This window comes from Cavia porcellus, unplaced genomic scaffold (assembly GCF_034190915.1).
Source record: "Cavia porcellus strain 051 isolate PalLab524CR breed Dunkin Hartley unplaced genomic scaffold, mCavPor4.1 scaffold_19, whole genome shotgun sequence".
Taxonomy (NCBI): domain Eukaryota; kingdom Metazoa; phylum Chordata; class Mammalia; order Rodentia; family Caviidae; genus Cavia; species Cavia porcellus.
In genome coordinates this window covers 69,413,163-69,433,881 of record NW_026947502.1, presented here as the reverse complement: position 1 = coordinate 69,433,881, position 20,719 = coordinate 69,413,163, and positions in this window count along the sequence as shown.

The following is a 20,719-nucleotide window of genomic DNA, read 5'->3' as shown; positions in this document are numbered from 1 at the left end:
ATCCAGTGGCAATGTAGGATAGGTTTTTGAAAAACATCGCTGGGTGGTGCGCATTGTAAGGGTTTCTAACAATCCATTCACTAGTAGGAATGAGAAAAACATCACGGGGTGGTGTGAATCGGAGGGCCTGATTTAGGAAAGGCAGTGAGTGGCAACGTAAAATGGAGAAAAGCACCACGGTGTGGTCAGTATGGGAAGGTCAGGAAACATGCATTGGCAATGTAGGATAGGTTTCTGAAAAACATTGCCTGAAAAAAAAATGCGGGGTGGTGCACATTGTAAGGGTGTCTAACAGGCCATTCACAAGTAGGAGTGAAAAAAACATCACGGGATGGTGTGAATCGTAGGGCATAAATTAATATAGGCAGTGATTGGCTATGTAGGATGGAGAAAAACATCACGGGGTGGTCAGCATGGGGAGTCAGTGGCAATGTAGGATAGTTTTCTGAAAAACATCGCGGGGTATTGTGCATTTTAAGGATTTCTAACAAGCATTCAAAGTAGGAGTGAAAAAAACATCACGGTGTAGTGTTAATCGTAGGGGCTGAATTAGGATAGGCGGAGAGTGGCAATGTAGGATGGAGAAAAATACCACGGGTTTGTCAGCATGGGGAGGCAAGGAAACATGCAATGGCAATGTAGGATAGGTTTCTGAATATAAAAGCAGGGTGGTGCGCATTGTAAGGCTTTCTAACAGGCCATTCACTAGTACGAATGAGAAAAACATCACGGGGTGGTGTGAATCGGAGGGCCTGAATTAGGATAGGCAGTGAGTGGCAACTTAAAATGGAGAAAAGCACCACGGTGTCGTCAGCATGGGGAAGTCAGGAAACATGCAGTGTCAATGTAGGATAGGTTTCTGAAAGACTTCGCGGGGTGGTGTGCATTGTAAGGGTTTCTAACAGGCCATTCACTAGTAGGAGTGAGAAAAACATCACGGGGTGTTGTGAATCCGAGGGCCTGAATTATGATAGGCAGTGTGTGGCAATGTAGGATGGAGAAAAGCACCACGGGGTGGTCAGCATGGGGAGGTCAGAAAACATGCAGTGGAAATGTAGGATACGTTTCTGAAAAACATAGCGGGGTGGTGCGCATTGTAAGGGTTTCTAACAGGCCATTCACTAGTAGAGGAGAGAAAAACATCACGGGGTGGTGTGAATTGGAAGGCCTGAATCAACATAGACAGTGAGTGGCAATTTATGATGGAGAAAAGCACCACGGGGTGGTGAGCATCGGGAGGTCAGGAAACATGAAATGGCAATGTAGGATAGTTTTTCTGAAAAACATCGCGGGGTGGTGCGCATTGTAAGGGTTTGTAGCAGGCCATTCAATAGTAGGAGTGAGCAAAACATGACGGGGTGGTGTGAATCGGAGGGCCTGACTTAGGATAGGCAGTGAGTGGCAATGTAGGATGGAGAAAAGCACGACGGGGTGGTCAGCATGGGGAGGTCAGGAAACATGCAGAGGAAATGTAGGATACGTTTCTGAAAAACATCGCGGGGTGGTGTGCATTGTAAGGGTTTCTAACAGGGCATTCAGAAGTAGGAGTGAAAAAAACGTCACGTGGTGGTGTGAATCAGAGGGCCTGAATTATGATAGGCATTGAGTTGCAATGTAGGATGGAGAAAAGCACCACAGGGTGGTCAGCAAGTGGAGGTCAGGAAACATGCAGTGGCAATGTAGGATAGTTTTCTGAAAAACATCGTGGGGTGGTGCGCATTATAAGGATTTCTAACAAGCCATTCACAAGTAGGAGTGAAAAAAACATCACGGTTTGGTGTGAATCGTAGGGGCTGAATTAGGATAGGCTGGGAGTGGCAATGCAGGATGGAGAAAAGCACCACGGGGTGGTCAGCATGTGGAGGTCAGGAAACATGAAATGGCAATGTAGGATAGTTTCTGAAAAATATCGCAAGGTGCTGCGCATTGTAAGGGTTTCTAACAGGCCATTCACTGGTAGGAGTGTGAAAAACATCACAGGAGGGTGTGAATTAGAGGGCCTGAATTCAGATAGGCAGGGAGTGGCAATGTAGGATGGAGAACAGCACCCCGGGTTAGTCAGCATGGGGAGTAAAGAAACATGCGGTGGCAATGTGGGATAGGTTTCTGAAAACATCGGGGGTGGTGCGCATTGTAAGCATTTCTAACAGGCAATTCACTAGTAGGAGTGAGAAAAGCATCACGGGGTGGTGTGAATCGTAGGGCCTGAATTAATATAGGCAGTGAGTGGCTATGCAGGATGGAGAAAAGCACCACAGGGTGGTCAGCATGGGGAGTCAGGAAACATGCATTGTCAATGTAGGATAGGTTTCTGAAAAACATCGCCGGGTTGTGTGCATTTTAAGGCTTTCTAACAGGCCATTCACTAGTAGTAATGAGAAAAACATCACGGGGTGGTGTGAATCGGAGAGCCTGAATTAGGATAGGCAGTGAGTGGCATTGAAGAATGGAGAAAAGCACCACGGGGTGGTCAACATGGGGACGTCAGGAAACATGCAGTGGCAATGTAGGATAGGTTTCTGAAAAACATCGTGGGTTGGTGCACTTTGTAAGGCTTTCTATCAACCAATTAAGAAGTAGGAGTGAAAAAACGTTACGGGGTGGTGTTAATCGGAGGGCCTGAATTAGGATAGGCATTGAGTTGCAATGCAGGATGGAGAAAAGCACCACAGTGTGGTCAGCATGGTTAGGTCAGGAAACATGCAGTGGCAATGTAGGAAAGTTTTCTGAAAAACATCGCGGGCTGGTGCGCATTTTAAAGATTTCTAACAATCCATTCACAAGTAGGAGTGAAAAAAACATCACGGTGTGGTGTGAATTGTACGTGCTGAATTAGGATAGGCTGTGAGTGGCAATGTAGGATGGAGAAAAAAAGCACGGGTTTGTCAGCATGGGGAGGCAAGGAAACATTCAGTGGCAATGTAGAATAGGTTTCTGATAAACATCGCTGGGTGGTGCGCATGAAAGGGTTTCTAACAATCCATTCACTAGTAGGAGTGAGAACAACATCACGGGGTGGAGTTAATCGGAGGGCCTGAATTATGATAGGCAGTGAGTGGTAATGTAGGATGGAGAAAAGCACCACAGGGTGGTCAGCATAGGGAGGTGAGGAAACAGGTAGTGGCAATGTAGGATAGGTTTCTGAAAACATCGGGGGTGGTGCGCATTGTAAGGGTTTCTAACAGGCCATTCACTGGTAGGAGTGTGAAAAACATCACAGGAGGGTGTGAATTAGAGGGCCTGAATTCAGATAGGCAGGGAGTGGCAATGTAGGATGGAGAACAGCACCCCGGGTTAGTCAGCATGGGGAGTAAAGAAACATGCGGTGGCAATGTAGGATAGGTTTCTGAAAACATCGGGGGTGGTGCGCATTGTAAGCGTTTCTAACAGGCAATTCACTAGTACGAGTGAGAAAAGCATCACGGGGTGGTGTGAATCGTAGGGCCTGAATTAATATAGGCAGTGAGTGGCTATGCAGGATGGAGAAAAGCACCACAGGGTGGTCAGCATGGGGAGTCAGGAAACATGCATTGTCAATGTAGGATAGGTTTCTGAAAAACATCGCTGGGTGCTGCGCATTGTAAGGGTTTCTAACAATCCATTCACTAGTAGGAATGAGAAAAACATCATGGGGTGGTGTGAATCTGAGGGACTGATTTAGGAAAGGCAGTGAGTGGCAACGTAAAATGGAGAAAAGCACCATGGTGTGGTCAATATGGGGAGGTCAGGAAACATGCATTGGCAATGTAGGATAGGTTTCTGAAAAACATTGCCTGAAAAAAAAAAAGCGGGGTGGTGTACATTGTAAGGGTGTCTAACAGGCCATTCACAAGTAGGAGTGAAAAAAACATCACGGGATGGTGTGAATCGTAGGGCATGAATTAATATAGGCAGTGATTGGCTATGTAGGATGGAGAAAAACACCACGGGGTGGTCAGCATGGGGAGTCAGTGGCAATGTAGGATAGTTTAATGAAAAACATCGCGGGGTATTGTGCATTTTAAGAATTTCTAACAAGCATTCAAAGTAGGAGTGAAAAAAACATCACGGTGTAGTGTTAATCGTAGGGGCTGAATTAGGATAGGCGGAGAGTGGCAATGTAGGATGGAGAAACAAACAACGGGTTTGTCAGCATGGGGAGGCAAGGAAACATGCATTGGCAATGTAGAATATGTTTCTGAAAAACATCGCGGAGTGGTGCGCATTGTAAGGGTTTTTAACAGGCCATTCACTAGTAGGAGTGAGAAAAATAAAAAGAGGTGGTGTGAATCGGAGGGCCTGAATCAGGAGAGGCATTGAGTGGCTATGTAGGATGGAGTAAATCACCACGGGGTGGTCACCATGGGGAGGTGAGGAAACATGCATTGGCAATGTAGGATAGGTTTCTGTAAAACATTGCCGGGTGGTGCGCATTGAAAAGATTTCTAACAGGCCATTCACTAGTAGAAGTGAGAAAAACATCATGGGGTGGTGTGAATCGGAGGGCCTCAATTATGATAGGCAGTGTGTGGCAATGTAGGATGGAGAAAAGCACCACGAGGTGGTCAGCATGGGGAGGTCAGGAAACATGCATTGGAAATGTAGGATACGTTTCTGAAATACATCGTGGGTTGGTGCGCATTGTAAGGCTTTCTAACAAGCCATTCAAAAGTAGGAGTGAAAAAAACGTCACGGGGTGGTGTGAATCGGAGGGCCTGAATTAGGATAGGCATTGAGTTGCAATGTAGGATGGAGAAGAGCACCACATTGTGTTTAGCATGGGGAGGTCAGGAAACATGCTGTGGCAATGTAGGATAGGTTTCTGAAAAGCATCGCCGGGTGTTGCGCATTGTTACGCTTTCTAACAGGCCATTCACTAGTAGGAGTGAGCAAAACATGACGGGGTGGTGTAAATCGGAGGGCCTGAATTAGGATAGGCAGTGAGTGGCAATGTAGGATGGAGAAAAGCACCACGGGGTGGTCAGCATGTGAGGTCAGGAAACATGCGGAGGCAATGTAGGATAGTTTCTGAAAAACATTGCGTGGTGGTGCGCATTGTAAGGGTTTCTAACAGGCCATTAACCAGTAGGAGTGAGAAAAACATCATGCGGTGGTCTGAATCGGAGGGCCTGAATCAGGAGAGCCATTGAGTGGCAATGTAGGATGGAGAAAAGCACCACGGGTTGGTGAGCTTGGGGAGGTCAGAAAACATGCAATGGCAATGTAGGATAGGTTTCTGAAAAACAACGCGTCGTGGTATGCGTTGTAAGGGATTGTAGCAGGCCATTCAGTAGTAGGAGTGAGAAAAACATCACGGGTTGGTGTGAATCGGAGGGCCTGAATAAGGATAGGCACTGCGTGACAATGAAGATTGGAGAAAAGCTCCACAGGGTGGTCAACATGGGGAGGTCAGGAAACATACAGTGGCAATGCAGGATAGGTCTCTGATAAACATCGCGTGGTGGTGCGCATTGTAAGTGTTTCTAACAGGCCATTCACTAGTAGGAGTGGGAACAAAATCACGGGGTGGTGTGAATCGGAGGGCCTGAATTAAGATAGGAATTGAGTGGCAATGTAGGACGGAGAAAAGCACCACAAGGTGTTCAGCATGGGGAGGTGAGGAAACATCCAGTGGCAATGTAGGATAGGTTTTTGAAAAACATCGCTGGGTGGTGCGCATTGTAAGGGTTTCTAACAATCCATTCACTAGTAGGAATGAGAAAAACATCACAGGGTGGTGTGAATCGGAGGGCCTGACTTAGGAAAGGCAGTGAGTGGCAACGTAAAATGGAGAAAAGCACCACGGTGTGGTCAGTATGGGGAGTTCAGGAAACATGCATTGGCAATGTAGGATAGGTTTCTGAAAAACATTGCCTGAAAAAAAAAAGCGGGGTGGTGCACATTGTAAGGGTGTCTAACAGGCCATTCACAAGTAGGAGTGAAAAAAACATCACGGGATGGTGTGAATCGTAGGGCATAAATTAATATAGGCAGTGATTGGCTATGTAGGATGGAGAAAAACATCACGCGGTGGTCAGCCTGGGGAGTCAGTGGCAATGTAGGATAGTTTTCTGAAAAACATCGCGGGGTATTGTGCATTTTAAGGATTTCTAACAAGCATTCAAAGTAGGAGTGAAAAAAACATCACGGTGTAGTGTTAATCGTAGGGGCTGAATTAGGATAGGCGGAGAGTGGCAATGTAGGATGGAGAAAAATACCACGGGTTTGTCAGCATGGGGAGGCAAGGAAACATGCAATGGCAATGTAGGATAGGTTTCTGAATATAAAAGCAGGGTGGTGCGCATTGTAAGGCTTTCTAACAGGCCATTCACTAGTACGAATGAGAAAAACATCACAGGGTGGTGTGAATCGGAGGGCCTGAATTAGCATAGGCAGTGAGTGGCAACTTAAAATGGAGAAAAGCACCACGGTGTCGTCAGCATGGGGAAGTCAGGAAACATGCAGTGTCAATGTAGGATAGGTTTCTGAAAGACTTCGCGGGGTGGTGCGCATTGTAAGGGTTTCTAACAGGCCATTCACTAGTAGGAGTGAGAAAAACATCACGGGGTGTTGTGAATCCGAGGGCCTGAATTATGATAGGCAGTGAGTGGCAATGTAGGATGGAGAAAAGCACCACGGGGTGGTCAGCATGGGGAGGTCAGAAAACATGCAGTGGAAATGTAGGATACGTTTCTGAAAAACATAGCGGGGTGGTGCGCATTGTAAGGGTTTCTAACAGGCCATTCACTAGTAGAGGAGAGAAAAACATCACGGGGTGGTGTGAATTGGAAGGCCTGAATCAACATAGACAGTGAGTGGCAATTTATGATGGAGAAAAGCACCACGGGGTGGTGAGCATCGGGAGGTCAGGAAACATGAAATGGCAATGTAGGATAGTTTTTCTGAAAAACATCGCGGGGTGGTGCGCATTGTAAGGGTTTGTAGCAGGCCATTCAATAGTAGGAGTGAGCAAAACATGACGGGGTGGTGTGAATCGGAGGGCCTGACTTAGGATAGGCAGTGAGTGGCAATGTAGGATGGAGAAAAGCACGACGGGGTGGTCAGCATGGGGAGGTCAGGAAACATGCAGAGGAAATGTAGGATACGTTTCTGAAAAACATCGCGGGGTGGTGTGCATTGTAAGGGTTTCTAACAGGGCATTCAGAAGTAGGAGTGAAAAAAACGTCACGTGGTGGTGTGAATCAGAGGGCCTGAATTATGATAGGCATTGAGTTGCAATGTAGGATGGAGAAAAGCACCACAGGGTGGTCAGCAAGTGGAGGTCAGGAAACATGCAGTGGCAATGTAGGATAGTTTTCTGAAAAACATCGTGGGGTGGTGCGCATTATAAGGATTTCTAACAAGCCATTCACAAGTAGGAGTGAAAAAAACATCACGGTGTGGTGTGAATCGTAGGGGCTGAATTAGGATAGGCTGGGAGTGGCAATGCAGGATGGAGAAAAGCACCACGGGGTGGTCAGCATGTGGAGGTCAGGAAACATGAAATGGCAATGTAGGATAGTTTCTGAAAAATATCGCAAGGTGCTGCGCATTGTAAGGGTTTCTAACAGGCCATTCACTGGTAGGAGTGTGAAAAACATCACAGGAGGGTGTGAATTAGAGGGCCTGAATTCAGATAGGCAGGGAGTGGCAATGTAGGATGGAGAACAGCACCCCGGGTTAGTCAGCATGGGGAGTAAAGAAACATGCGGTGGCAATGTGGGATAGGTTTCTGAAAACATCGGGGGTGGTGCGCATTGTAAGCATTTCTAACAGGCAATTCACTAGTAGGAGTGAGAAAAGCATCACGGGGTGGTGTGAATCGTAGGGCCTGAATTAATATAGGCAGTGAGTGGCTATGCAGGATGGAGAAAAGCACCACAGGGTGGTCAGCATGGGGAGTCAGGAAACATGCATTGTCAATGTAGGATAGGTTTCTGAAAAACATCGCCGGGTTGTGTGCATTTTAAGGCTTTCTAACAGGCCATTCACTAGTAGTAATGAGAAAAACATCACGGGGTGGTGTGAATCGGAGAGCCTGAATTAGGATAGGCAGTGAGTGGCATTGAAGAATGGAGAAAAGCACCACGGGGTGGTCAACATGGGGACGTCAGGAAACATGCAGTGGCAATGTAGGATAGGTTTCTGAAAAACATCGTGGGTTGGTGCACTTTGTAAGGCTTTCTATCAACCAATTAAGAAGTAGGAGTGAAAAAACGTTACGGGGTGGTGTTAATCGGAGGGCCTGAATTAGGATAGGCATTGAGTTGCAATGCAGGATGGAGAAAAGCACCACAGTGTGGTCAGCATGGTTAGGTCAGGAAACATGCAGTGGCAATGTAGAATAGGTTTCTGATAAACATCGCTGGGTGGTGCGCATGAAAGGGTTTCTAACAATCCATTCACTAGTAGGAGTGAGAACAACATCACGGGGTGGAGTTAATCAGAAGGCCTGAATTATGATAGGCAGTGAGTGGCAATGTAGGATGGAGAAAAGCACCACAGGGTGGTCAGCATAGGGAAGTGAGGAAACAGGTAGTTTCAATGTAGGATAGGTTTTTGAAAATAAAAGCAGGGTGGTGTGCATTGTAAGGGTTTCTAACAGGCCATGCACTAGTAGGAGTGAGAAAAACATCACGGGGTGGTGTGAATCGGAGGGCCTGAATTAGGATAGGCAGTGAGTGGCAATGTAGGATGGAGAAAAGCACCACCGGGTGGTCAGCATGTGGATGTCAGGAAACATGAAATGGCAATGTAGGATAGTTTCTGAAAAATATCGCAAGGTGCTGCGCATTGTAAGGGTTTCTAACAGGCCATTCACTGGTAGGAGTGTGAAAAACATCACAGGAGGGTGTGAATTAGAGGGCCTGAATTCAGATAGGCAGGGAGTGGCTATGCAGGATGGAGAAAAGCACCACAGGGTGGTCAGCATGGGGAGTCAGGAAACATGTATTGACAATGTAGGATAGGTTTCTGAAAAACATCGCCGGTTTGTGTGCATTTTAAGGCTTTCTAACAGGCCATTCACTAGTAGGAATGAGAAAAACATCACGGGGTGGTGTGAATCGGAGAGCCTGAATTAGGATAGGCAGTGAGTGGCATTGAAGAATGGAGAAAAGCACCACGGGGTGGTCAACATGGGGACGTCAGGAAACATGCAGTGGCAATGTAGGATAGGTTTCTGAAAAACATCGTGGGTTGGTGCACTTTGTAAGGCTTTCTATCAAGCCATTCAGAAGTAGGAGTGAAAAAAACGTCACGGGGTGGTGTTAATCGGAGGGCCTGAATTAGGATAGGCATTGAGTTGCAATGCAGGATGGAGAAAAGCACCACAGTGTGGTCAGCATGGTTAGGTCAGGAAACATGCAGTGGCAATGTAGGATAGGTTTCTGAAAAACATCGCGGGGTGGTGCGCATTTTAAGGATTTCTAACAATCCATTCACAAGTAGGAATGAAAAAAACATCACGGTGTGGTGTGAATTGTAGGTGCTGAATTAGGATAGGCTGTGAGTGGCAATGTAGGATGGAGAAAAAAACCACGGGTTTGTCAGCATGGGGAGGCAAGGAAATATGCATTGGCAATGTAGAATATGTTTCTGAAAAACATCGCGAAGTGGTGCGCATTGTGAGGTTTTTTAACAGGCCATTCACTAGTAGGAGTGAGAAAAATAAAAAGAGGTGGTGTGAATCGGAGGGCCTGAATCAGGAGAGGCATTGAGTGGCTATGTAGGATGGAGAAAAGCACCACGGGGTGGTCAGCATGCGGAGGTGAGGAAACATGCATTGGCAATGTAGGATAGGTTTCTGTAAAACATTGCCGGGTGGTGCGCATTGAAAAGGTTTCTAACAGGCCATTCACTAGTAGAAGTGAGAAAAACATCATGGGGTGGTGTGAATCGGAGCGCCTCAATTATGATAGGCAGTGTGTGGCAATGTAGGATGGAGAAAAGCACCACGAGGTGGTCAGGATGGGGAGGTCAGGAAACATGCATTGGAAATATAGGATACGTTTCTGAAATACATCGTGGGTTGGTGCGCATTGTAAGGCTTTCTAACAAGCCATTCAAAAGTAGGAGTGAAAAATATGTCACGGGGTGGTGTGAATCGGAGGGCCTGAATTAGGATAGGCATTGAGTTGCAATGTAGGATGGAGAAGAGCACCACATTGTGTTTAGCATGGGGAGGTCAGGAAACATGCTGTGGCAATGTAGGATAGGTTTCTGAAAAGCATCGCCGGGTGGTGCGCATTGTTACGCTTTCTAACAGGCCATTCACTAGTAGGAGTGAGCAAAACATGACGGGGTGGTGTGAATCGGAGGGCCTGAATTAGGATAGGCAGTGAGTGGCAATGTAGGATGGAGAAAAGCACCATGGGGTCGTCAGCATGTGGAGGTCAGGAAACATGCGGAGGCAATGTAGGATAGTTTCTGAAAAACATCGCGTGGTGGTGCGCATTGTAAGGGTTTCTAACAGGCCATTAACCAGTAGGAGTGAGAAAAACATCATGCGGTGGTCTGAATCGGAGGGCCTGAATCAGGAGAGCCATTGAGTGGCAATGTAGGATGGAGAAAAGCACCACGGTGTGGTCAGCATGGGGAGGTCAGGAAACATGCATTGGCAATGTAGGATAGGTTTCTGTAAAACATTGCCATGTGGTTCGCATTGTAAGCGTTTCTAACAGGCCATTCACTAGTAGAAGTGAGAAAAACATCACGGGGTGGTATGAATCGGAGGGCCTGAATTATGATAGGCAGTGTGTGGCAATGTAGGTTGGAGAAAAGCACCACGGGTTGGTGAGCTTGGGGAGGTCAGAAAACATGCAATGGCAATGTAGGATAGGTTTCTGAAAAACAACGCGTCGTGGTACGCGTTGTAAGGGTTTGTAGCAGGCCATTCAGGAGTAGGAGTGAGAAAAACATCACGGGTTGGTGTGAATCGGAGGGCCTGAATAAGGATAGGCACTGCGTGACAATGAAGATCGGAGAAAAGCTCCACAGGGTGGTCAACATGGGGAGGTCAGGAAACATACAGTGGCAATGCAGGATAGGTCTCTGATAAACATCGCGTGGTGGTGCGCATTGTAAGTGTTTCTAACAGGCCATTCACTAGTAGGAGTGGGAACAAAATCACGGGGTGGTGTGAATCAGAGGGCCTGAATTAAGATAGGAATTGAGTGGCAATGTAGGACGGAGAAAAGCACCACAAGGTGTTCAGCATGGGGAGGTGAGGAAACATCCAGTGGCAATGTAGGATAGGTTTCTGAAAAACATTGCCTGAAAAAAAAAAAAAGTGGGGTGGTGCACATTGTAAGGGTGTCTAACAGGCCATTCACAAGTAGGAGTGAAAAAAACATCACGGGATGGTGTGAATCGTAGGGCATAAATTAATATAGGCAGTGATTGGCTATGTAGGATGGAGAAAAACATCACGGGGTGGTCAGCATGGGGAGTCAGTGGCAATGTAGGATAGTTTTCTGAAAAACATCGCGGGGTGTTGTGCATTTTAAGGATTTCTAACAAGCATTCAAAGTAGGAGTGAAAAAAACATCACGGTGTAGTGTTAATCGTAGGGGCTGAATTAGGATAGGCGGAGAGTGGCAATGTAGGATGGAGAAAAATACCACGGGTTTGTCAGCATGGGGAGGCAAGGAAACATGCAATGGCAATGTAGGATAGGTTTCTGAATATAAAAGCAGGGTGGTGCGCATTGTAAGGCTTTCTAACAGGCCATTCACTAGTACGAATGAGAGAAACATCACTGGGTGGTGTGAATCGGAGGGCCTGAATTAGGATAGGCAGTGAGTGGCAACTTAAAATGGAGAAAAGCACCACGGTGTCGTCAGCATGGGGAAGTCAGGAAACATGCAGTGTCAATGTAGGATAGGTTTCTGAAAGACTTCGCGGGGTGGTGCGCATTGTAAGGGTTTCTAACAGGCCATTCACTAGTAGGAGTGAGAAAAACATCACGGGGTGTTGTGAATCCGAGGGCCTGAATTATGATAGGCAGTGAGTGGCAATGTAGGATGGAGAAAAGCAACACGGGGTGGTCAGCATGGGGAGGTCAGAAAACATGCAGTGGAAATGTAGGATACGTTTCTGAAAAACATAGCGGGGTGGTGCGCATTGTAAGGGTTTCTAACAGGCCATTCACTAGTAGAGGAGAGAAAAACATCACGGGGTGGTGTGAATTGGAAGGCCTGAATCAACATAGACAGTGATTGGCAATTTATGATGGATAAAAGCACCACGGGGTGGTGAGCTTCGGGAGGTCAGGAAACATGAAATGGCAATGTAGGATAGTTTTGCTGAAAAACATCGCGGGGTGGTGCGCATTGTAAGGGTTTGTAGCAAGCCATTCAATAGTAGGAGTGAGAAAAACATCACGGGGTGGTGTGAATCGGAGGGCCTGACTTAGGATAGGCAGTAAGTGGCAATGTAGGATGGAGAAAAGCACGACGGGGTGGTCAGCATGGGGAGGTCAGGAAACATGCAGTGGAAATGTAGGATACGTTTCTGAAAAACATCGCAGGTTGGTGTGCATTGTAAGGGTTTCTAACAGGGCATTCAGAAGTAGGAGTGAAAAAAACGTCACGTGGTGGTGTGAATCAGAGGGCCTGAATTATGATAGGCAGTGAGTGGCAATGTAGGATGGAGAAAAGCACCACGGGGTGGTCAGCATGTGGAGGTCAGGAAACATGAAATGGCAATGTAGGATAGTTTCTGAAAAATATCGCAAGGTGCTGCGCATTGTAAGGGTTTCTAACAGGCCATTCACTGGTAGGAGTGTGAAAAACATCACAGGAGGGTGTGAATTAGAGGGCCTGAATTCAGATAGGCAGGGAGTGGCAATGTAGGATGGAGAACAGCACCCCGGATTGGTCAGCATGGGGAGTAAAGAAACATGCGGTGGCAATGTAGGATAGGTTTCTGAAAACATCGGGGGTGGTGCGCATTGTAAGGGTTTCTAACAGGCAATTCACTAGTAGGAGTGAGAAAAACATCACGGGGTGGTGTGAATCGTAGGGCCTGAATTAATATAGGCAGTGAGTTTCTATGCAGGATGGAGAAAAGCACCACAGGGTGGTCAGCATGGGGAGTCAGGAAACATGCATTGTCAATGTAGGATAGGTTTCTGAAAAACATCGCCGTGTTGTGTGCATTTTAAGGCTTTCTAACAGGCCATTCACTAGTAGGAATGAGAAAAACATCACGGGGTGGTGTGAATCGGAGAGCCTGAATTAGGATAGGCAGTGAGTGGCATTGAAGAATGGAGAAAAGCACCACGGGGTGGTCAACATGGGGACGTCAGGAAACATGCAGTGGCAATGTAGGATAAGTTTCTGAAAAACATCGTGGGTTGGTGCACTTTGTAAGGCTTTCTATCAAGCCATTCAGAAGTAGGAGTGAAAAAAACGTCACGGGGTGGTGTTAATCGGAGGGCCTGAATTAGGATAGGCATTGAGTTGCAATGAAGGATGGAGAAAAGCACCACAGTGTGGTCAGCATGGTTAGGTCAGGAAACATGCAGTGGCAATGTAGGATAGTTTTCTGAAAAACATCGCGGGGTGGTGCGCATTTTAAGGATTTCTAACAATCCATTCACAAGTAGGAGTGAAAAAAACATCACGGTGTGGTGTGAATTGTAGGTGCTGAATTAGGATAGGCTGTGAGTGGCAATGTAGGATGGAGAAAAAAACCACGGGTTTGTCAGCATGGGGAGGCAAGGAAGTATGCATTGGCAATGTAGAATATGTTTCTGAAAAACATCGCGGAGTGGTGCGCATTGTAAGGGTTTTTAGCAGGCCATTCACTAGTAGGAGTGAGAAAAATAAAAAGAGGTGGTGTGAATCGGAGGGCCTGAATCAGGAGAGGCATTGAGTGGCTATGTAGGATGGAGAAAAGCAAAACGGGGTGGTCAGCATGGGGAGGTGAGGAAACATGCATTGGCAATGTAGGATAGGTTTCTGTAAAACATTGCCGGGTGGTGCGCATTGAAAAGATTTCTAACAGGCCATTCACTAGTAGAAGTGAGAAAAACATCATGGGGTGGTGTGATTCGGAGGGCCTCAATTATGATAGGCAGCATGTGGCAATGTAGGATGGAGAAAAGCACCACGAGGTGGTCAGCATGGGAAGGTCAGGAAACATGCATTGGAAATGTAGGATACGTTTCTAAAATACATCGTGGGTTGGTGCGCATTGTAAGGCTTTCTAACAAGCCATTCAAAAGTAGGAGTGAAAAAAACGTCACGGGGTGGTGTGAATCGGAGGGCCTGAATTAGGATAGGCATTAAGTTGCAATGTAGGATGGAGAAGAGCACCACATTGTGTTTAGCATGGGGAGGTCAGGAAACATGCTGTGGCAATGTAGGATAGGTTTCTGAAAAGCATCGCCGGGTGGTGCGCATTGTTACGCTTTCTAACAGGCCATTCACTAGTAGGAGTGAGCAAAACATGACGGGGTGGTGTGATTTGGAGGGCCTGAATTAGGATAGGCAGTGAGTGGCAATGTAGGATGGAGAAAAGCATCACGGGTTGGTCAGCATGTGAGGTCAGGAAACATGCGGAGGCAATGTAGGAGAGTTTCTGAAAAACATCGCGTGGTGGTGCGCATTGTAAGGGTTTCTAACAAGGCCATTAACCAGTAGGAGTGAGAAAAACATCATGCGGTGGTCTGAATCGGAGGGCCTGAATCAGGAGAGCCATTGAGTGGAAATGGAGGATGGAGAAAAGCACCACGGGGGGGTCAGCATGGGGAGGTCAGGAAACATGCATTGGCAATGTAGGATAGGTTTCTGTAAAACATTGCCATGTGGTTCGCATTGTAAGCGTTTCTAACAGGCCATTCACTAGTAGAAGTGAGAAAAACATCACGGGGTGGTATGAATCGGAGGGCCTGAATTATGATAGGCAGTGTGTGGCAATGTAGGATGGAGAAAAGCACCACGGGTTGGTGAGCTTGGGGAGGTCAGAAAACATGCAATGGCAATGTAGGATAGGTTTCTGAAAAACAACGCGTCGTGGTACGCGTTGTAAGGGATTGTAGCAGGCCATTCAGTAGTAGGAGTGAGAAAAACATCACGGGTTGGTGTGAATCGGAGGGCCTGAATAAGGATAGGCACTGCGTGACAATGAAGATTGGAGAAAAGCTCCACAGGGTGGTCCACATGGGGAGGTCAGGAAACATACAGTGGCAATGCAGTATAGGTCTCTGATAAACATCGCGTGGTGGTGCGCATTGTAAGTGTTTCTAACAGGCCATTCACTAGTAGGAGTGGGAACAAAATCACGGGGTGGTGTGAATCGGAGGGCCTGAATTAAGATAGGAATTGAGTGGCAATGTAGGACGGAGAAAAGCACCACAAGGTGTTCAGCATGGGGAGGTGAGGAAACATCCAGTGGCAATGTAGGATAGGTTTTTGAAAAACATCGCTGGGTGGTGCGCATTGTAAGGGTTTCTAACAATCCATTCACTAGTAGGAATGAGAAAAACATCACGGGGTGGTGTGAATCGGAGGGCCTGATTTAGGAAAGGCAGTGAGTGGCAACGTAAAATGGAGAAAAGCACCACGGTGTGGTCAGTATGGGAAGGTCAGGAAACATGCATTGGCAATGTAGGATAGGTTTCTGAAAAACATTGCCTGAAAAAAAAATGCGGGGTGGTGCACATTGTAAGGGTGTCTAACAGGCCATTCACAAGTAGGAGTGAAAAAAACATCACGGGATGGTGTGAATCGTAGGGCATAAATTAATATAGGCAGTGATTGGCTATGTAGGATGGAGAAAAACATCACGGGGTGGTCAGCATGGGGAGTCAGTGGCAATGTAGGATAGTTTTCTGAAAAACATCACGGGGTATTGTGCATTTTAAGGATTTCTAACAAGCATTCAAAGTAGGAGTGAAAAAAACATCACGGTGTAGTGTTAATCGTAGGGGCTGAATTAGGATAGGCGGAGAGTGGCAATGTAGGATGGAGAAAAATACCACGGGTTTGTCAGCATGGGGAGGCAAGGAAACATGCAATGGCAATGTAGGATAGGTTTCTGAATATAAAAGCAGGGTGGTGCGCATTGTAAGGCTTTCTAACAGGCCATTCACTAGTACGAATGAGAAAAACATCACGGGGTGGTGTGAATCGGAGGGCCTGAATTAGGATAGGCAGTGAGTGGCAACTTAAAATGGAGAAAAGCACCACGGTGTCGTCAGCATGGGGAAGTCAGGAAACATGCAGTGTCAATGTAGGATAGGTTTCTGAAAGACTTCGCGGGGTGGTGCGCATTGTAAGGGTTTCTAACAGGCCATTCACTAGTAGGAGTGAGAAAAACATCACGGGGTGTTGTGAATCCGAGGGCCTGAATTATGATAGGCAGTGTGTGGCAATGTAGGATGGAGAAAAGCACCACGGGGTGGTCAGCATGGGGAGGTCAGAAAACATGCAGTGGAAATGTAGGATACGTTTCTGAAAAACATAGCGGGGTGGTGCGCATTGTAAGGGTTTCTAACAGGCCATTCACTAGTAGAGGAGAGAAAAACATCACGGGGTGGTGTGAATAGGAAGGCCTGAATCAACATAGACAGTGAGTGGCAATTTATGATGGAGAAAAGCACCACGGGGTGGTGAGCATCGGGAGGTCAGGAAACATGAAATGGCAATGTAGGATAGTTTTTCTGAAAAACATCGCGGGGTGGTGCGCATTGTAAGGGTTTGTAGCAGGCCATTCAATAGTAGGAGTGAGAAAAACATCACGGGGTGGTGTGAATCGGAGGGCCTGACTTAGGATAGGCAGTGAGTGGCAATGTAGGATGGAGAAAAGCACGACGGGGTGGTCAGCATGGGGAGGTCAGGAAACATGCAGAGGAAATGTAGGATACGTTTCTGAAAAACATCGCGGGGTGGTGTGCATTGTAAGGGTTTCTAACAGGGCATTCAGAAGTAGGAGTGAAAAAAACGTCACGTGGTGGTGTGAATCAGAGGGCCTGAATTATGATAGGCATTGAGTTGCAATGTAGGATGGAGAAAAGCACCACAGGGTGGTCAGCAAGTGGAGGTCAGGAAACATGCAGTGGCAATGTAGGATAGTTTTCTGAAAAACATCGTGGGGTGGTGCGCATTATAAGGATTTCTAACAAGCCATTCACAAGTAGGAGTGAAAAAAACATCACGGTGTGGTGTGAATCGTAGGGGCTGAATTAGGATAGGCTGGGAGTGGCAATGCAGGATGGAGAAAAGCACCACGGGGTGGTCAGCATGTGGAGGTCAGGAAACATGAAATGGCAATGTAGGATAGTTTCTGAAAAATATCGCAAGGTGCTGCGCATTGTAAGGGTTTCTAACAGGCCATTCACTGGTAGGAGTGTGAAAAACATCACAGGAGGGTGTGAATTAGAGGGCCTGAATTCAGATAGGCAGGGAGTGGCAATGTAGGATGGAGAACAGCACCCCGGGTTAGTCAGCATGGGGAGTAAAGAAACATGCGGTGGCAATGTGGGATAGGTTTCTGAAAACATCGGGGGTGGTGCGCATTGTAAGCATTTCTAACAGGCAATTCACTAGTAGGAGTGAGAAAAGCATCACGGGGTGGTGTGAATCGTAGGGCCTGAATTAATATAGGCAGTGAGTGGCTATGCAGGATGGAGAAAAGCACCACAGGGTGGTCAGCATGGGGAGTCAGGAAACATGCATTGTCAATGTAGGATAGGTTTCTGAAAAACATCGCCGGGTTGTGTGCATTTTAAGGCTTTCTAACAGGCCATTCACTAGTAGTAATGAGAAAAACATCACGGGGTGGTGTGAATCGGAGAGCCTGAATTAGGATAGGCAGTGAGTGGCATTGAAGAATGGAGAAAAGCACCACGGGGTGGTCAACATGGGGACGTCAGGAAACATGCAGTGGCAATGTAGGATAGGTTTCTGAAAAACATCGTGGGTTGGTGCACTTTGTAAGGCTTTCTATCAACCAATTAAGAAGTAGGAGTGAAAAAACGTTACGGGGTGGTGTTAATCGGAGGGCCTGAATTAGGATAGGCATTGAGTTGCAATGCAGGATGGAGAAAAGCACCACAGTGTGGTCAGCATGGTTAGGTCAGGAAACATGCAGTGGCAATGTAGGAAAGTTTTCTGAAAAACATCGCGGGCTGGTGCGCATTTTAAAGATTTCTAACAATCCATTCACAAGTAGGAGTGAAAAAAACATCACGGTGTGGTGTGAATTGTACGTGCTGAATTAGGATAGGCTGTGAGTGGCAATGTAGGATGGAGAAAAAAAGCACGGGTTTGTCAGCATGGGGAGGCAAGGAAACATTCAGTGGCAATGTAGAATAGGTTTCTGATAAACATCGCTGGGTGGTGCGCATGAAAGGGTTTCTAACAATCCATTCACTAGTAGGAGTGAGAACAACATCACGGGGTGGAGTTAATCGGAGGGCCTGAATTATGATAGGCAGTGAGTGGTAATGTAGGATGGAGAAAAGCACCACAGGGTGGTCAGCATAGGGAGGTGAGGAAACAGGTAGTGGCAATGTAGGATAGGTTTCTGAAAACATCGGGGGTGGTGCGCATTGTAAGGGTTTCTAACAGGCCATTCACTGGTAGGTGTGTGAAAAACATCACAGGAGGGTGTGAATTAGAGGGCCTGAATTCAGATAGGCAGGGAGTGGCAATGTAGGATGGAGAACAGCACCCCGGGTTAGTCAGCATGGGGAGTAAAGAAACATGCGGTGGCAATGTAGGATAGGTTTCTGAAAACATCGGGGGTGGTGCGCATTGTAAGCGTTTCTAACAGGCAATTCACTAGTAGGAGTGAGAAAAGCATCACGGGGTGGTGTGAATCGTAGGGCCTGAATTAATATAGGCAGTGAGTGGCTATGCAGGATGGAGAAAAGCACCACAGGGTGGTCAGCATGGGGAGTCAGGAAACATGCATTGTCAATGTAGGATAGGTTTCTGAAAAACATCGCTGGGTGCTGCGCATTGTAAGGGTTTCTAACAATCCATTCACTAGTAGGAATGAGGAAAACATCATGGGGTGGTGTGAATCTGAGGGCCTGATTTAGGAAAGGCAGTGAGTGGCAACGTAAAATGGAGAAAAGCACCATGGTGTGGTCAGTATGGGGAGGTCAGGAAACATGCATTGGCAATGTAGGATAGGTTTCTGAAAAACATTGCCTGAAAAAAAAAAAGCGGGGTGGTGTACATTGTAAGGGTGTCTAACAGGCCATTCACAAGTAGGAGTGAAAAAAACATCACGGGATGGTGTGAATCGTAGGGCATGAATTAATATAGGCAGTGATTGGCTATGTAGGATGGAGAAAAACACCACGGGGTGGTCAGCATGGGGAGTCAGTGGCAATGTAGGATAGTTTAATGAAAAACATCGCGGGGTATTGTGCATTTTAAGGATTTCTAACAAGCATTCAAAGTAGGAGTGAAAAAAACATCACGGTGTAGTGTTAATCGTAGGGGCTGAATTAGGATAGGCGGAGAGTGGCAATGTAGGATGGAGAAACAAACAACGGGTTTGTCAGCATGGGGAGGCAAGGAAACATGCATTGGCAATGTAGAATATGTTTCTGAAAAACATCGCGGAGTGGTGCGCATTGTAAGGGTTTTTAACAGGCCATTCACTAGTAGGAGTGAGAAAAATAAAAAGAGGTGGTGTGAATCGGAGGGCCTGAATCAGGAGAGGCATTGAGTGGCTATGTAGGATGGAGAAAAGTACCACGGGGTGGTCAGCATGGGGAGGTGAGGAAACATGCATTGGCAATGTAGGATAGGTTTCTGTAAAACATTGCCGGGTGGTGCGCATTGAAAAGATTTCTAACAGGCCATTCACTAGTAGAAGTGAGAAAAACATCATGGGGTGGTGTGAATCGGAGGGCCTCAATTATGATAGGCAGTGTGTGGCAATGTAGGATGGAGAAAAGCACCACGAGGTGGTCAGCATGGGGAGGTCAGGAAACATGCATTGGAAATGTAGGATACGTTTCTGAAATACATCGTGGGTTGGTGCGCATTGTAAGGCTTTCTAACAAGCCATTCAAAAGTAGGAGTGAAAAAAACGTCACGGGGTGGTGTGAATCGGAGGGCCTGAATTAGGATAGGCATTGAGTTGCAATGTAGGATGGAGAAGAGCACCACATTGTGTTTAGCATGGGGAGGTCAGGAAACATGCTGTGGCAATGTAGGATAGGTTTCTGAAAAGCATCGCCGGGTGTTGCGCATTGTTACGCTTTCTAACAGGCCATTCACTAGTAGGAGTGAGCAAAACATGACGGGGTGGTGTGAATCGGAGGGCCTGAATTAGGATAGGCAGTGAGTGGCAATGTAGGATGGAGAAAAGCACCACGGGGTGGTCAGCATGTGAGGTCAGGAAACATGCGGAGGCAATGTAGGATAGTTTCTGAAAAACATCCCGTGGTGGTGCGCATTGTAAGGGTTTCTAACAGGCCATTAACCAGTAGGAGTGAGAAAAACATCATGCGGTGGTCTGAATCGGAGGGCCTGAATCAGGAGAGCCATTGAGTGGCAATGTAGGATGGAGAAAAGCACCACGGGTTGGTGAGCTTGGGGAGGTCACAAAACATGCAATGGCAATGTAGGATAGGTTTCTGAAAAACAACGCGTCGTGGTATGCGTTGTAAGGGATTGTAGCAGGCCATTCAGTAGTAGGAGTGAGAAAAACATCACGGGTTGGTGTGAATCGGAGGGCCTGAATAAGGATAGGCACTGCGTGACAATGA